The sequence below is a fragment of the Cupressus sempervirens genome, chromosome 1 (genome assembly GCF_028749045.1).
Source record: "Cupressus sempervirens isolate cs-2001-9-10 chromosome 1, ASM2874904v1, whole genome shotgun sequence".
NCBI lineage: Eukaryota > Viridiplantae > Streptophyta > Pinopsida > Cupressales > Cupressaceae > Cupressus > Cupressus sempervirens.
Window position 1 is genome coordinate 512,514,251 of NC_143118.1, and position 15,383 is coordinate 512,529,633.

The following is a 15,383-nucleotide window of genomic DNA, read 5'->3' on the forward strand; positions in this document are numbered from 1 at the left end:
CGCATGAAGGTGCTTGGGGCGTTCATCAATCCAAAGGGCATGACTAGCCACTCATAAAGACCCTCCTTGGTCTTGAAGGTAGTTTTCTACTCATCTCCTTCTCGAATCTATATCTAGTTATAGCCACTCTTGAGATCTATCTTTTTGAAGTACTAAGCTCCACTCAAGTAGTCCATAAGATCATCCATTGTTGGCAAAGGAAACCAATACTTGATGGTTATCCTATTTATAGCTTGAGAGTCTGTACACATTCTCCACTCTCCATCCTTCTTTGGTGCTAGTACTATAGGTACTACACATGGACTTAAGCTCTCTTGAATCAAACCCTTCTTCAATAGCTTCCGAACCTATCTGTTTAGCTCTTCAATTTTAGTAGGATTCATCCTATGAGCCACCTTGTTAGGAAAACTAGATCCAGGGATTAAATCTATCTTATGACTAATTTTCCTTACTAGTGGCAGTCCTTCTGAAACATTATCAGAAATGATATCTCCAAACTCACTTAATAAATTTGAAAATTCACATGGTATTTCACTACTACCTTTCTTATCTTTTCTAGGAATCAAAGCATAGCACATACGTTGATGTTTCATGCCATCTAAAAATTTTCTTCCATCAACAAGATAGATCCTAGCACTGTTGCATACCTTTTCACCTTCTTTTACCATGGGCTTCAGTTTGTGGTGAACTCCATCCTTTGTTAGAGAGTATGTGTTTGCATGACCATCATGTACTACATGCTTGTCAAACTGCCATGGTCTTCCCAACAATAAATGATAGACATCCATTGGAATAATACCACAGAGAACTTCATCATGGTAACTCCCAATTTTGAACTTCACTAAACATTGTTCACTTACTAGGACCTTATGATCATCCTTCACCCAAGCAATCCAATAGGGCTGGGGGTGTTTCTCCTTCTTGAACTTTAGCTTAGAGAACATCTCTTCTAACACCAAGTTGTTAGTGCTACCACCATCAATGATCACATCACAACATTTATTCTCACATTTGCACCTGGTATGAAATAGAATACTCCTTTGTCCCAGTTCAATCTCCCCACTTAGTAGAACCTTTTCATTTACTAAAGTCTCTCCTCTTTCTGCATCCTCTAAATGTGATGACTGTGCATCCTCATCCACATGAGAAACTCTAGCTTGGCCCTCAGCTCTCCTATTTGTTCTTCCTTGTCATTGAGGGCATTCAAAGGCATAATGACCTTGTTTATTGCAATGGAAATAGGTACCATAGATACCTCCTCTTCCTAAACCTTGTCCACATCCTCTACCTCTTCCTCTCTGATCTCCAAAGTTTTAATCACGGGAGCGATTGAAATCCTTGCTCCTCTGGTTCCTACTAGTACCCACATCTTCATGTTTCCTTTAGGTCTCATTTCAACCTCTAGATGACCTACCACTACCCCTTCCTCCTTGACCGCACCCTCTTTGTCTCCCTTCAAACTTTTTATTTAGCTTCTCTTCAACTCATAGGGAAAATTGGTATGCCTCTTCAATGCTGGTCATTCTTACCAGACTTAATTCCTCCTAGATGCTAGGTCATAACCCACTGATATAACAAGCAACCTTCTCCTTATTTTCTTCTACATGCCCTACTCTAATCAAAATTCAATAAAACTCCTTTGTATATTCTCGGACTGATTTTCTTGCTTGCTTTAACCCATGCATCTTCTTAAACAAATCAAGCTCATAGTCAACAAGAATGAATTGCTTCTTTAGTTTGTCCACCATGTGATCCCACCTTGTGATCTTCTCCTTTTGTCTTCTATTTCTCTCCAATTGAACCTCTTGCCACCAAATTTTGGCATGACCTTTTAGTTTGTTCTTTGCAAACTTAACCCTATCTGAATCCCTAATATCCTCATACTCAAAGTACTCTTCCAGTTCATTAATCCAGTCGATCAACTCATCTGGTTTTAGATTTCTTGAAAATACACCCACATCAATTGTAGGTCTTTTCCAAAACTTAGTAATGGCCCTAAAAAGCCTCTCCTCTACCTAATTTAGAACTTCCCCTTCAACTTCCCCTTCTAGTCCAATTTCTTCTTCTTTATTGTCGTCCTCAATTTCGTCACCTGCAGTAACATTTGTTCCTCTACGGAGCTCCTCCTACAATGCTTGAACCTACCTTTGGAGGGCTCTAACATCCATAGGATTAATAGCTCTGGACCTTCCACCATGCTCTCTTCATGGAGGTATCTTCTTAATTCAAACCCACAACCACAGAGTCCTAGTGCAAACTGTCTCACAGTCAGCGCTCTGTCTACACACTCAGGAAAACCTTCTCTGATACCACTTGATGGGGACACAAACCAAGCATAGAATGGAAACAAGAGGAAAGGGAAAATTTTATTAACTATGAAAATATGCTAGTACACTTAGTGCAGAGAAACAGACTCCAAAACATGCCCTATGGGCTTATAATAGCATAAATCTGGAGATAATTTCTTCTCCCAATACCTTCTCTCAAACTCCACTATGAAATTCCTTTTACAATGCCAAAAATGTCCTTAAATAGACCCTAAAGGGCTAACGATTATGAAAACATTCTAGAAAGTGCTAGTTGGCATCCACCGACCAAATAGAAGGCTCTAGAAGCCGCGTTAGAAGTCAGTGCAAAATTAGAAGAATCCAAAAATGGTAACTAAACTTCTGGGAGGCATAACTTTCTAACCATAGCTCCGATTGACAAACTGTTTACATTTTTGGAAAGCTCTTGATGTGTTCTATAGCACTATGGAGGATATTTTCTCTTCCCCCAATTTTTTGGCCCTATATGAGGTCATTTAATGCCCCAAACCTGACCTTGAAGCATTCTTAGGAGGTCTCCAAAAATTGAAAAAATGTGATAACTATCAAACCATGCAGCCTTTTGACCTGATTTTTTTTCTGGAATATTCAAAGTTACAATTTTAATCATCCCTCCAATTTACACCTTCTAATCCACCATAATTATGGTTCAATTAAATAGTCCTATTTTTTTTGGCATCTACATGTATCCCAAGGTGCTGAAATACTCTAACCTAGAACACTGATAGTGGAACTGTGAGAGTTGGAACCTTTATTTGACCCAAATGGGTATCTAGAAATGAAAACACATGAAATAGAAACTATCTAAGTACATTTTTTTTGGGTGAAAAAGGATTTCCCTTATACCTCTGGATGCTTCTACATCATTTTCCCTCACTTCCTTTTGGAAATTGTGAACTTCTTGCCTTCTACAAAATCATCTAACTTAGAGCTCAATTGCCTTAGTGTCTCCTTGGTCTTGAAAATATGTTTGGCATCTTTATTAGATGACACTATTTCAAATGATGATTGGAATTGTTTTACAACTATTTCCACTAACCATAGTTGTCTTTTGAAGTTTCCATTGAAAATCTCCAAGCTGGTCACACTATAGTACTTATCCACTTCTAGTAGTTGGGCATGTGTTCTTCCCTACATATCCTGGATATCTTCATACATTGATAATATGACCTTATTATTGGCTCGTATATTATCAATCCAATCATTGATCATATCTAGTTCTTCTCTTGTATAATATCTAATAGTATTTAATATCTCTAATTTTTAAGTGGAAATATATGAAGTATGACTTCTTGGGTACTCCTTGGAACTTGAAAGTCATAGGTTTGGGTGTGATCCTTGTGGAAATTTAGATGTGCACAAATATAGAACTTCAAAATTATAAACTTGTGCACATGTGCATCTACACACCTTGGGGACCTTACACTTATGCATCTTCAAAACTTGTAAAATTATGCACATATACACTTGTGCACCTATGCACCTTAGGGACTTGTGCAAGGTGCTCAAGTCCCAAAAAATCAAACTTCCCATATTTGAAAATAATTTATGGTTTTTTCTCAACTAGAGCCTTAAACCACCCTTGTATACTTATTTCTAATATTTCTAATTATTTATGCCCATTTGTGTACTTGTGCACTTGTGCATCTTCAAAACTTGTAAACTTGTGCACCTGTGCACCTTACATGCTTACACACCTTGTGGGGCTACACAAGGTGCTTAAATCCCCAAAAATCAAAGTTTTGAGATTTTAAAATGATTTTTAGGTTTGGCTTAGACAAGGTCTTGGAGCACTTCTATGTATTTATTAATGGTCTATTTAATGATTTATGCCCTCCTTATGGTCCAATATTGGCATGGACTTGAGTTCCTTCTGCTTATTTAACCTCAATTTTTGAAGATGTGTTGGTAAAAGGATTTGTCACAGTAGAATTTTCCCAACGGAGTGTGTGACAAACTGTTCACAATAGTTGGATAGGCCCTAGATATGTAGCCTTCCTCTGTGTTTAGAGGGGCAGCTCCCTCGTATGATATAATTTTTAAAGTGTTTTCAAATAAAGAATCTAAAACTTCAAAGATCAAGAGAAAGCCATTCAGGATGAATCCACCACACACCCTCACAACCTTCTTGGGAAAACAAGAATGATAAAAAAGGTGTTCAAGAACTACGCTTGAAAGCAACCAATATTACCAAACACATTCATTATTCATAAACACTCACACAATACCATGAGAATGTTTACTACAGTAGATAACAATTTTGATTTTAGAATAAGAAACCCAAAGCACATGTCATTTCATTTCCTTGCACCAAGAAGATAATAGAGACTTTTTGATTTTAGAGATAAAAAGTGTACATACTTTCAAAAATTTATTTCTAGATCAAAATTTTAGCATAGTGTTCCCTTATTTTTAAAACCAAAAAAGTCCCCCTACAAAGCCCAAAAAAGCCATTGTATAGACACAGAGGTTAATAACTACCTCTTCGCGGTTAATAACCACCTCCCAAATACATGATTTGGGTGAGGTTAATTAACCTCACTAAAATTACCTTGTACAAGGAAAGCTTCCAAAAACAAAACTTTAGCTAGAATTACTAAGAATGCCTACATTGGAGATGTTTGTTGTGTATTACATAACTAGTTTTGCACATGGAAGATATGTTGGAGCCAACTATAATTTTCAGCTTTTCCAAATCTATTAAAGAAAGAAGAGCTCTACTCATTTTCTAGAACAACTAAGTGGAAAATATGAAACTGAATGAACCTCTTCAAGGCTAGTGACTAGTTGTTCCTATGTCCTTGGAAATTGAGGGTGACTGTGATAGCGAATCAAAGAACTTGTACATTGGGGATTGTTCTCTCTAGATGCCTTTGATCATTTTCAAAAAATAGCTCATCTTTGGATGTTGGTCTGGAGAAAGAGAGACATAGACCATAGCAATTTGAAGCATGCCAACCAATTCTTCATAAATGTTTTTGTACTGCATCAACTCTAGATCAAACACCTCTGTTGTGAACAAAATTTATGTTGTTCGAAAGGTCTGCATCTCCTCTTTCGCATTACATACTTAACTCTTCAAACAAACTCCCTTTTGAACATCATTTACACTGCTCGAGAGCTAGATATCTCATCTTTAGCTATTCATTCTATTTAGCCTCAAAACCATAATTTTAATAAATTTATGGTCAAATGAACTCTATTTTGGACATAAATTGTACCGTTGAAATTTTCTTCTCATCCTCCTTCACATTATCTTCAAGATTAGATCAGGAAATGCTCTCAATCTTTGAGGGTTGGATCAAATTTATTTAGTTGTGCAATGTTGTTGGGACCTTTCGAATTGCTAGATTAATTTACAAAGCTGCCAGTTGAAGCCTATTATTTGGTTAAACAATTCAACCACAATTCAATTGTGCATTCTGTCAAACAAGTCACATTCAGTCCAAAAGATATGGTGTATGTAGGAGCTTTATATCAATTTGTACAATCACTGTCTTGCAGTCATTGTGAAGGGATGATAAAATGTAAGCTGTGTGTATGACAATTTTGTGACAAATATCTTGTCCTATAACTCGAGGGGGTTTCATCTCATGCAATAAATCATTTAAATTCCTTGTTGGAAATGTACCCATATAGAATGAACCTATGATCTTTCATGTCTCCAACATTTCAACCAGGTTCCTGTGTCAGATTTGACAGGCTCTTGAACTCCCTTTTTATGCTGATCCCTTTAGTTTGTTTAGAGTTTAACTGTATTACCCTCAATGTGAACAATTAACTAGAAGGTTGTTTCACTTTGTAAAAAATGCCTTTACCTCTTTACAAGCACCAAGCAAGCACATTCATAAAACTATATCAAGTTTTATTGGCAATTTAATGATAAAAATTTAGAGATTGCTCGAGATGGCCAAAAAGGCTAATAAAACTAGTTGTGCCTGCATAGTGATTTGTCTTGGGGGTTATATTAGAATCGGCAATGTGATTGAAGTACCATCATCAAGTAGGCTTGCATGACTATATGAAAATTAAAATAAAAACAATAGTTATATGATCAAGCTTAGCTCTAGAAAGCTTCATTAGTTCAAAGAGTTCAAGAAAATCCTTGTTGTTTTCACTCCTATGTTGCTAATCTCCAAATGTGCAAGCTAGGTGGAAGATAAATTTTGTCAATGGAATTCCAAGCCGAAGTGATATTTTCAAACTTGATTCTCTTTCTTCGCAAAAATGTTACTCCATTTGAATCACATATGGAATTTTAAACTTTTGAACAATGAGGTTAATAACTATTTCAAGGAGGTTAATGAATATGTGTCTTTGGAGAGGTTAATTAACCTACTCCAAAAACGTAATTTGAAGCTTATCATTAACTTTTTTGAGAGGTTAAGAAATATGCATTTTTGGAGAGGTTAATTAACCTACTCCAAAATTTGCAATTTGAGAGTTATCATTAACTTGTTAGAGATAGTGAAGGACAAGATCTTTCAAAAAATCATACATGAAAAGACCAATTTAAAGCTTAAAACAAGGAAAATTTCAAAAATAAACATGGCTCAAAAATTGAAACAATTTTATAACTGAGCAACAACTGGCTCTAACTGGGGACAAGAACTGACAAGGATGAAGCTTGAATCTAGAATAATTAGAAAAATGCTTTAACCATGGGGCTATAGAGTCACCTGAGGGATCACTTTGCAAAAGGGAGGAAATTAGCACCAAAAGCCAGACAACTGAAAGAAAACTAGGCACCACAAAAACTCCTAACTAGACTATATACAAGGTAGGTTTCCCTACCTCCAGTGACTCAAGGTATAATCATGCAAATCCATTCACTGGTTCGAAAAAATAAATACCATGGTGTATCAACATGTGACAATTCTTAAGCTTCCATGGGTTCAAATATAAATGTGCTCCTTGAATTCTTACTCTGAGATTCATAGCATGCCCCACATCTCTAGATGAAAGAATATATCCAAATAACCAGGCTTCATAAAAAATCTTAGACTTCAAAATCAATTCTACTTCCTATAGCATGTGATTGATAACTTCATTTTCAAAGAGTTTAAGTATAAGATTATCAAGTTTTTGAATGTATCTTTGATCCTCTCTTCTACTTGGCAAGCCCTGTAGTTGAATTTCTATTGATTGATCATCATGAAATCTTGAACTTGTTTCAAACACTAGACACTCTTTATTTTCCATGGGGATGATCATATTTGAATCCTTTATGCAATTATTCCAATTGGAATGCACATCCATATTATATTGAATCTTCTCATGATCCATTTCTTCTTCTTTATCTTCCAAAAGATCATCTTGAATTTTTAGGTACTGTGGAGTTACATTGATACTATCATCAACATGGTGCTCCATAAATTCATTTTTCATCCCATTAATATCAAGATTTTCCATTCGAAGGGTCTTCTGATGGTTAAGACAAGAAGATACCAAACTTCGTATTGGATTGCCTTCATACAATCTGTGTAGTGAAGTAACTTGTAGAGTTATAACCATTGAGCCTTGTCTTTGAATACCAACTTGGAAATCATCAATAAAAATGTCTTCGTCTAAGAATAAAGGACTAAAGTAAACATTTTCTTCATAGAGGAAATTACCATCTAATGATTTCAAGCACAAGCTTGGGGTAAAAATGTCATTAGATTTTCCTTCATCTAATTTTCCCATGAGAGTCTCTGCTAACTCATTACTTCTTCTATCAACATTATTCTTCTCATAGAAGGTCTTTGGCATAGGATTTTATATTTGATGGAAAGGCTCAAAAAGAGGATTTACTTGAACTTTGAATGATCCATAGGATTTCAATTGTATTTCTGTTGGAATAGAGGAACTTGTATTCATATTCATATAGCTTTCATCTTCATTATGTTCAATGATATCTATCCCCTTTTGAATCATCATTTATTCTCCAAGACATCTTTCATGAAATGTGAAAGTTGGTATGCATGACAAAGAGTCAAAGTTATATGGTTCATCTTCTTCTCCTAGAAGTTTATTTTTATCTTTTTCATCAACCGATTTTTTAATGACAAGTTCATCAATATCATCAAATGCAAAGATCTCCATTTCCTCAAGGAAAGAAGATATTTGTAGAAGTTCATTGGTTCTTTTATCTCCATCAATGGTAGTGATTTCATATTGTGCTATAACATCTAATGTATTGACATGATCAATAGATTCCTCATCGTGAATGATCATGGAAGGATGAATGGAAAGATCTTCTCCACATAGGAAGTCATTATCTAAAGCATTGAGACACCAAGTAGGAATAAAAGTATTATGAAATTCACCTTGATCCACATTTTCCTCATCTTCAATCATATGTTGCATAGTTTCTTGAGATTCTAATATTTCTTTTTATTTTCTATTACAATCGAGATGATTCAATAGTTTTTCTTGGGTTTGGAAATTTTCACAATGATTCCTTGATACATTACCAAACCATTCTTCTTCTATAGATACCATGTCTCAACCATCTCCTTGATTAGATGTAGAATCCTCATCTTCTTTCGTGCATGAAGAACTAGATGAATCCTTTCTAAGATTTGGATCAAGAGATGTTCTATTATCAAGAAAATAATTCTTGCGTGGGTCTTCTTTCTCAAGCTCTCATAGCATTTGAAGTAAAGAAGGATGTACTTTGTTAGGATCTAGGCGTTCATTTCCATAGAATCTTTTTAAAAATTCAACTTGATTTGGATAAATGGAAATATGAATTTGATGAGAAATAGGTGCAGGCATTGGGACACCTTTTTGACCACCACTATCCATCTTTGATTGACATGAATCACTTTTCTTATCAAGTTCTTCCTTATGCTCGCATGTAGAATTTCTTTCTAAAAATGATTTTGGTTTGTGAGAGAAAAATTTATTGTCCTTACCATCTTCTTCATCCATATTTTTCAAAGTCCAAAGCAAAGATGGATGAATCCCTCCTGGATATAGTTTTTGTCCACCATAAAAAATCTTCAAGAACCTAGCTTGCTTAGGATCAATGAAAATCTGATTTTGTTGAGATATAGGTGCATAAGAGAAATTTTTAGTATTCCTCATTGCTGATTTAGATGAAGCATATTTTTCAGCAAGGCCTTCTTTATCTTTATATGCTAAATCTTTTTCCAAGAAGGATTCTTGATCATGAAAAATAAAACCATAGTCAATTCCATCTTCTTCTTTGATCTTTTGAAAAACTTGAAGTAAGTGGGGATGAACCATTTTAGTGTCTAGCCTCCTGTTGCCATAGAAATTCTTCAAGAATTCAACTTGTAGAGGCTTATCAAGAATTTGTTTCTTGGGATATGAAAAGTATTCATCATCACTATCACTATCACTGTCACTTTCAACTTTTCCCTTGTACCAAATCATGATTCTGAATTGCCACCTTCAAATAGAGTCGCCAATAATCAATCTTTAAAATAGAGTCACCAACCTTAATTCCAAGGAAGGTACCTTTTATCAACCATGTTATTGATTATTGTTCACTTGGTTTTGGATGTGACCAAGATTCTGCCTATTTCTTCTTGGAATGACTACTATTCTTTCAATGAATACAATGTTATGACCAATAGGAGCTCTTCGTAAGATTTCCCCAAACTCTTCTTCTTCTTCAAGAACTTGGTTTACCTGATGATATTGCTATGAACTTCGTCTACACCTCCAGGATAGAGTGTTCAAGTCTGAGATGATATCCTCCTGTGTGTCTTGGAAGCCAAGGTTTGGTTGGAGAATAGGAAAAATGTTCTCATGTGGTAGTACCATTGTGCTTCATTACATGTGACTATCAGTCTTTTCTCGTTCAGTCTCCAGAGTGGAGTTGCCAAAAATTTGTTGGTAAATAGATTTGTCGCAGTAGAATTTTCCCAATGGAGTGTGTGGCAAACCATTCACAACAGTTGGATAGGCCCTTGATATGTGGCCTTCCTCTACATTTAGAGGGGCAGCTCCTTTGTATGATATAATTTTTAAAGTGTTTTCAAATAAAGAATCTAAAACTTTAGAGATCAAGAGAGTTGTTCAGGATGAATCCACCACACGCCCTCACAACATTCTTGGGAAAACAAGAATGATAACAAAGGTGTTCAAGAACTACGCTTGAAAGCAACCAATATTACCAAACACATTCATTATTCATAAACTCTCGCACAATACCATTAAAATGTTTACTACAGTAGATAACAATTTTAATTTTTAGAATAAGAAACCCAAAGCACATCTCATTTCATTTCCTTGCACCAAGAAGAAAATAGAGATTTTTGATTCTAGAGATAAAAAGTGTACATACTTTCCAAAATTTATCTCTAGATCAAAATTTCAACATAGTGTTCCCTTATTTTTAAAACCAAAAAAGTCCCCCTACAAAGTCCAAAAAATCCCTTATATAGACACAAAGGTTAATAACTACCTCTTTGTGGTTAATAACCACCTCCCAAATACATGATTTGGGTGAGGTTAATTAGCCTCACTAAAATTAACCTGTACAAGGAAAGCTTCCAAAAATAAAACTTTAGCTAGAATTACTAAGAATGCCTACATTAGAGATGTTGGTTGTGTATTAGATAACTAGTTTTGCACGTGGAAGCTATGTTGGAGCCAACTATAATTTGTAGCTTTTCCAAATATATTAAAGAAAGAAGAGCTCTGCTCATTTTCCAAAACAACTAAGTGGAAGATATGAAACTGAATGAACCTCTTCAAGGTTAGTGACTAGTTGTCCTATGTCCTTGGAAATTGAGGGTGACCATCATAGAAAATCAAAGAACTTGTACATTGGGGATTTTTCTCTTTAGATATCTTTGATCATTTTCACAAAATAGCTCATCTTTGGACATTGGCCTAGAGAAAGAGAGACATAGACCATAGCAATCTGAAGCATGCCAACCAATTCTTCTTCAATGTTTTTGTGTTGCATTAGCTCTAGATCAAACACCTCTGTTGTGAAAAAAGTTTATGTCGTTCGAAAGCTCTGCATCTCCTCTTTCACACTGCATACTTAACTCTACAAACAAAATCCCTTTTGAACATCATTTACACTGCTCGAGAGCTAGATATCTCATCTTTAGCTATTCATTTTTTTTAGCCTCAAAACCATAATTTTAATAAATTTATGGTCAAATGAACTCTATTTTGGACATAAATTGTGCCATCGAAATGCTCTTCTCATCCTCCTTCACATTATCTTCAAGATTAGATTGTGGAATGCTCTCAATCTTCGAGGGTTGGATCAAATTTATTCAGCTGTGCAATGTTGTTGGGAACTTTCTAATTGCCAAATTAATTGACAAAGCCACTAGTTGAAGCCTATTATTTGGTTAAACAATTTAACCACAATTCAATTGTGCATTCTATCAAACAAGTCACATTCAGTCCAAAAGGTATGGTGTCTATAGGAGCTTTATATCAATTTGTACGATCACTGTCTTGCAGTCATTGTGAAGGGATGATAAAATGTAAGCTGTGCGTATGGCAATTTTGTGACAAATATCTTGTCCTATAACTGGAGGGGGTTTCATCTCATGCAATATCTCATTTAAATTCCCTGTTGGAAATGCACCTGTATAGAATGAACTTTTGATATTTCATGTCTCCAACATTTCAACTAGGTTCCTATGTTAGATTTAACAGGCTCTTGAACTCCCTTCTTATGTTGTTCCCTTCAGTTTGTTTAGAGTTTAACTGTATTACCCTCAATGTGAACAATTAACTAGAAGGTTGTTGCACGTTGTAAACAATGCCTTTGCCTCTTTACAAGCACCAAGTAAGCATGTCCATACAACTGTATCAGGTTTTATTGGCAATTTAATGATAAAAATTTAGAGATTGCTCGTGATGGCCAAAAAGGCTAATAAGACCAGTCATGCCTACATAGTGATCTATCTTGGGGCTTATATTAGACTCGGCAATGTGATTGAAGTACCATCATCAAGTAGGCCTGCATGACTATATGCAAATTAAAATAAAGAAAAGGTTATATGATCAAGCTCAGCTCCAAAAAGATTCATTAGTTCAAAGAGTTCAAGAAAATCCTTGTTGTTTTCACTCCTATGTTGTTGATCTCCAAATGTGCAAGCTGGGTGGCAGATAAATTTTGTCAATGGAATTTTGAGCTGAAGTGATCTTTTCAAACTTGATTCTCTTTCTTCGCAAAAATGTTACTCCATTTGAATCACATATGGAATTTTAAACTCTTGAACAATAAGGTTAATAACTATTTCAAGGAGGTTAATGAATACATGTTTTTGGAGAGGTTAATTAACCTACTCCAAAATATGTAATTTGAAGCTTATCATTAACCTTTTTGAGAGGTTAAGAAATACACATTTTTGGAGAGGTTAATTAACCTACTCCAAAATGTGCAATTTGAGAGTTATCATTAACCTATTTGAGAGGTTAATGGTCAATGCTAAACTTGAAAATGCGTATTTTGGGTCTCTCCATTAACCTGAAATAACTTGTGTCTCAGAAGTTGGATTTTGAAAATTTCAAGTGCTAAGAAGAGCTAGGAATGAGCCAGAGATAGTGAACGACAAGATATTTCAAAAATTTAGACATGAAAAGACCAATTTAAAGCTTAAAATGAGGTAAATTTCAAAAATAACCATCACTCAAAAATTGAAACAATTTTATAACCAGGCAACAAGATGTGTGTTGAATCTGTACATTTAATGCAATTATCACTAGTATTTTATTGAATACAATAAACTAATCAAAGAAAATTATCTTTTTTGATCTAAATTATGAATCCATGTTAGGCCTAGTGGATCCCAAGGGTCACCATCATGCTTTAGGAATGAATGTAAAATATGAAAATCAAAACACTAAGACAAAAATTGGGAAATCAACACAAAATGAAATTAACAACACTAACCCAAAAACCTACTCAACATGACTCAGAGCCTCTTGAGCATTAAGGTCTCTTAGAAGAGATTGTGATCTAATAGATCAAGGAGCTAGAAGATGCAAGGAAAAAAAAAACAAGGGGGTCCTCATTTGCAAGATAAAAAATGGGGCATGTGTTTTGGAACCACAATAGTATTGTTGTGGGACAAGCATAATGAATCAAAAGGCACTCATGGTAAGTTTGAAACACTATGAAAAAATCCTTTCAAAATTTAATAAGTAATTGGTACAAATACTTTCATGTTAGCATATATTGATGGTATGATCTTACCTTTTTCATACATCAGGCAAGATCCTAAATTATACAAGTTCTAATCAGTTCGGTCCCTAGACTATACATATTAGCCTTTTTTTCTTTCTTTATTTGCCTTTTTTTGGTAATTTTCTTTGTATCCATCTCCCCTAGTTTTTGTTTAGTTCCATGTAACCAAAAAATTGGAGTTCTCTATTTTTCTGTAAAACCAAGTCCCTAGCCAAAGCCAATGTTCGTTGTGGTATTCACTAGTAAAAAAATAACAATATATAATTAAAGAAACTACTAAATATTGTAGATATATGACTAATTTTGATCACATGACCAGTGGTACTATATTGCTAAACATTTATCTCCCAAACAAATTTATGACTAAGCTATTTTAATCATTGATTTGATCGTTGATTTGGTCATTTTATTGTAATTAAATGGTAGTTGATTTGGTAGTTTATTCTTATTATCTAGTGATTTATTTGATCATTTATTTGGTTATTAATTGTTGATAGTCGATAGTTTATTTAATCATTTATTTAGTAGTTGATATTATTATGTGGTAGTTCATTTGGTAGTTGTTTTGGTATTTTATTTGATAATTTATTTAATCATTAATTTAGTCATATTAAGGCATGATAGAATCAAACCACCATCCTCCTACTTATAAAGTAGGTGCTCTTCCATTGAGCTAGTGCCCTTTAAATAATAATGCAAACAATTATCAAAGTAAACATGAGATAATAATTCAAGTCCACTAGCTATCTAGAATAAATGGTATCAACAAAGAATGAGAACAACATGAGAGTGAATCATTAAAAAAAAGAGATTAATATCTCATATTTTTGAGAGAAATATATTGAAACTCAACATAAGGATGTATGTGGTTCATTGTGATATTTACAAGAATGAATGCATAACTCATATTGACGAATGTCTTTCTCCCACATAAATATCTATCTTCTCTTCCCAAAAAATTTAGTGCTTACAAATATATACATTAAAAATATATTTAGATATAATGAAATAATTAAATTATTGGGATTTTTCCAAAAAAAAATCAATAAGCTTATGGTTTCTATCATGCACATAATGACAACATCACTGTAGAAACTTAAGATGAAAATAAAGAGTATTCTTATACTATCCATACACCATCCAAAAGTAAAATGTCTTTACAATATTGGGAACAATACATCCTCTATAGGCATAAGCATCTCTTTGGTAAGAAAATGGACAAGCTGGACCTAAATGACATGCCCATCTTCAAAAACTTGTATTAAGTACTCTATATTTTTTTACCACAAACCAAAATACTTGCATAGGATAACTACTAAGATGATTATCTATATCAACATCCCTCACAAATGGAAATATGTGCTAAAAAATATAATAACATTTCATTTAGGCCATCTTTATTTTGAGTTCTTGAAACTTGAGATGGAAACCCTGTAACGTAGGTCTTGGATAGCTACATTCTAAAGGCTTTAAGTGAGCATTAATGTAGCCATGCTTAGAGACTCTAGGAATGCTAAAGACATAATTGATGATAGTAAACTAGTGACAATGGAGAAATATGGTCCCCAACCTACATTAGATATGCCTCCAAGAATACTAACATTGTAGACTGGAAAGATGGGATTAGGTTTCGTGCTTGAAGGACTACTACTTATAATGAAAGTGTAAAGAAAATTTCCCTTGCTTAAATTTTTTTTTGAAACAAATGCTATAGAATTAAAATACCAGGAAACCCTCTGCTTCTTATACTTCTTGTAGTAACTGTTAAATGAAATAAAGGCATGAGATACTAGATTCTATAGCCCATAGCATGCCTGGTTGGCCTGAATAGAAATGTAATCTATCACACCTGACAAACAAACCTAATACAATGCACTTTT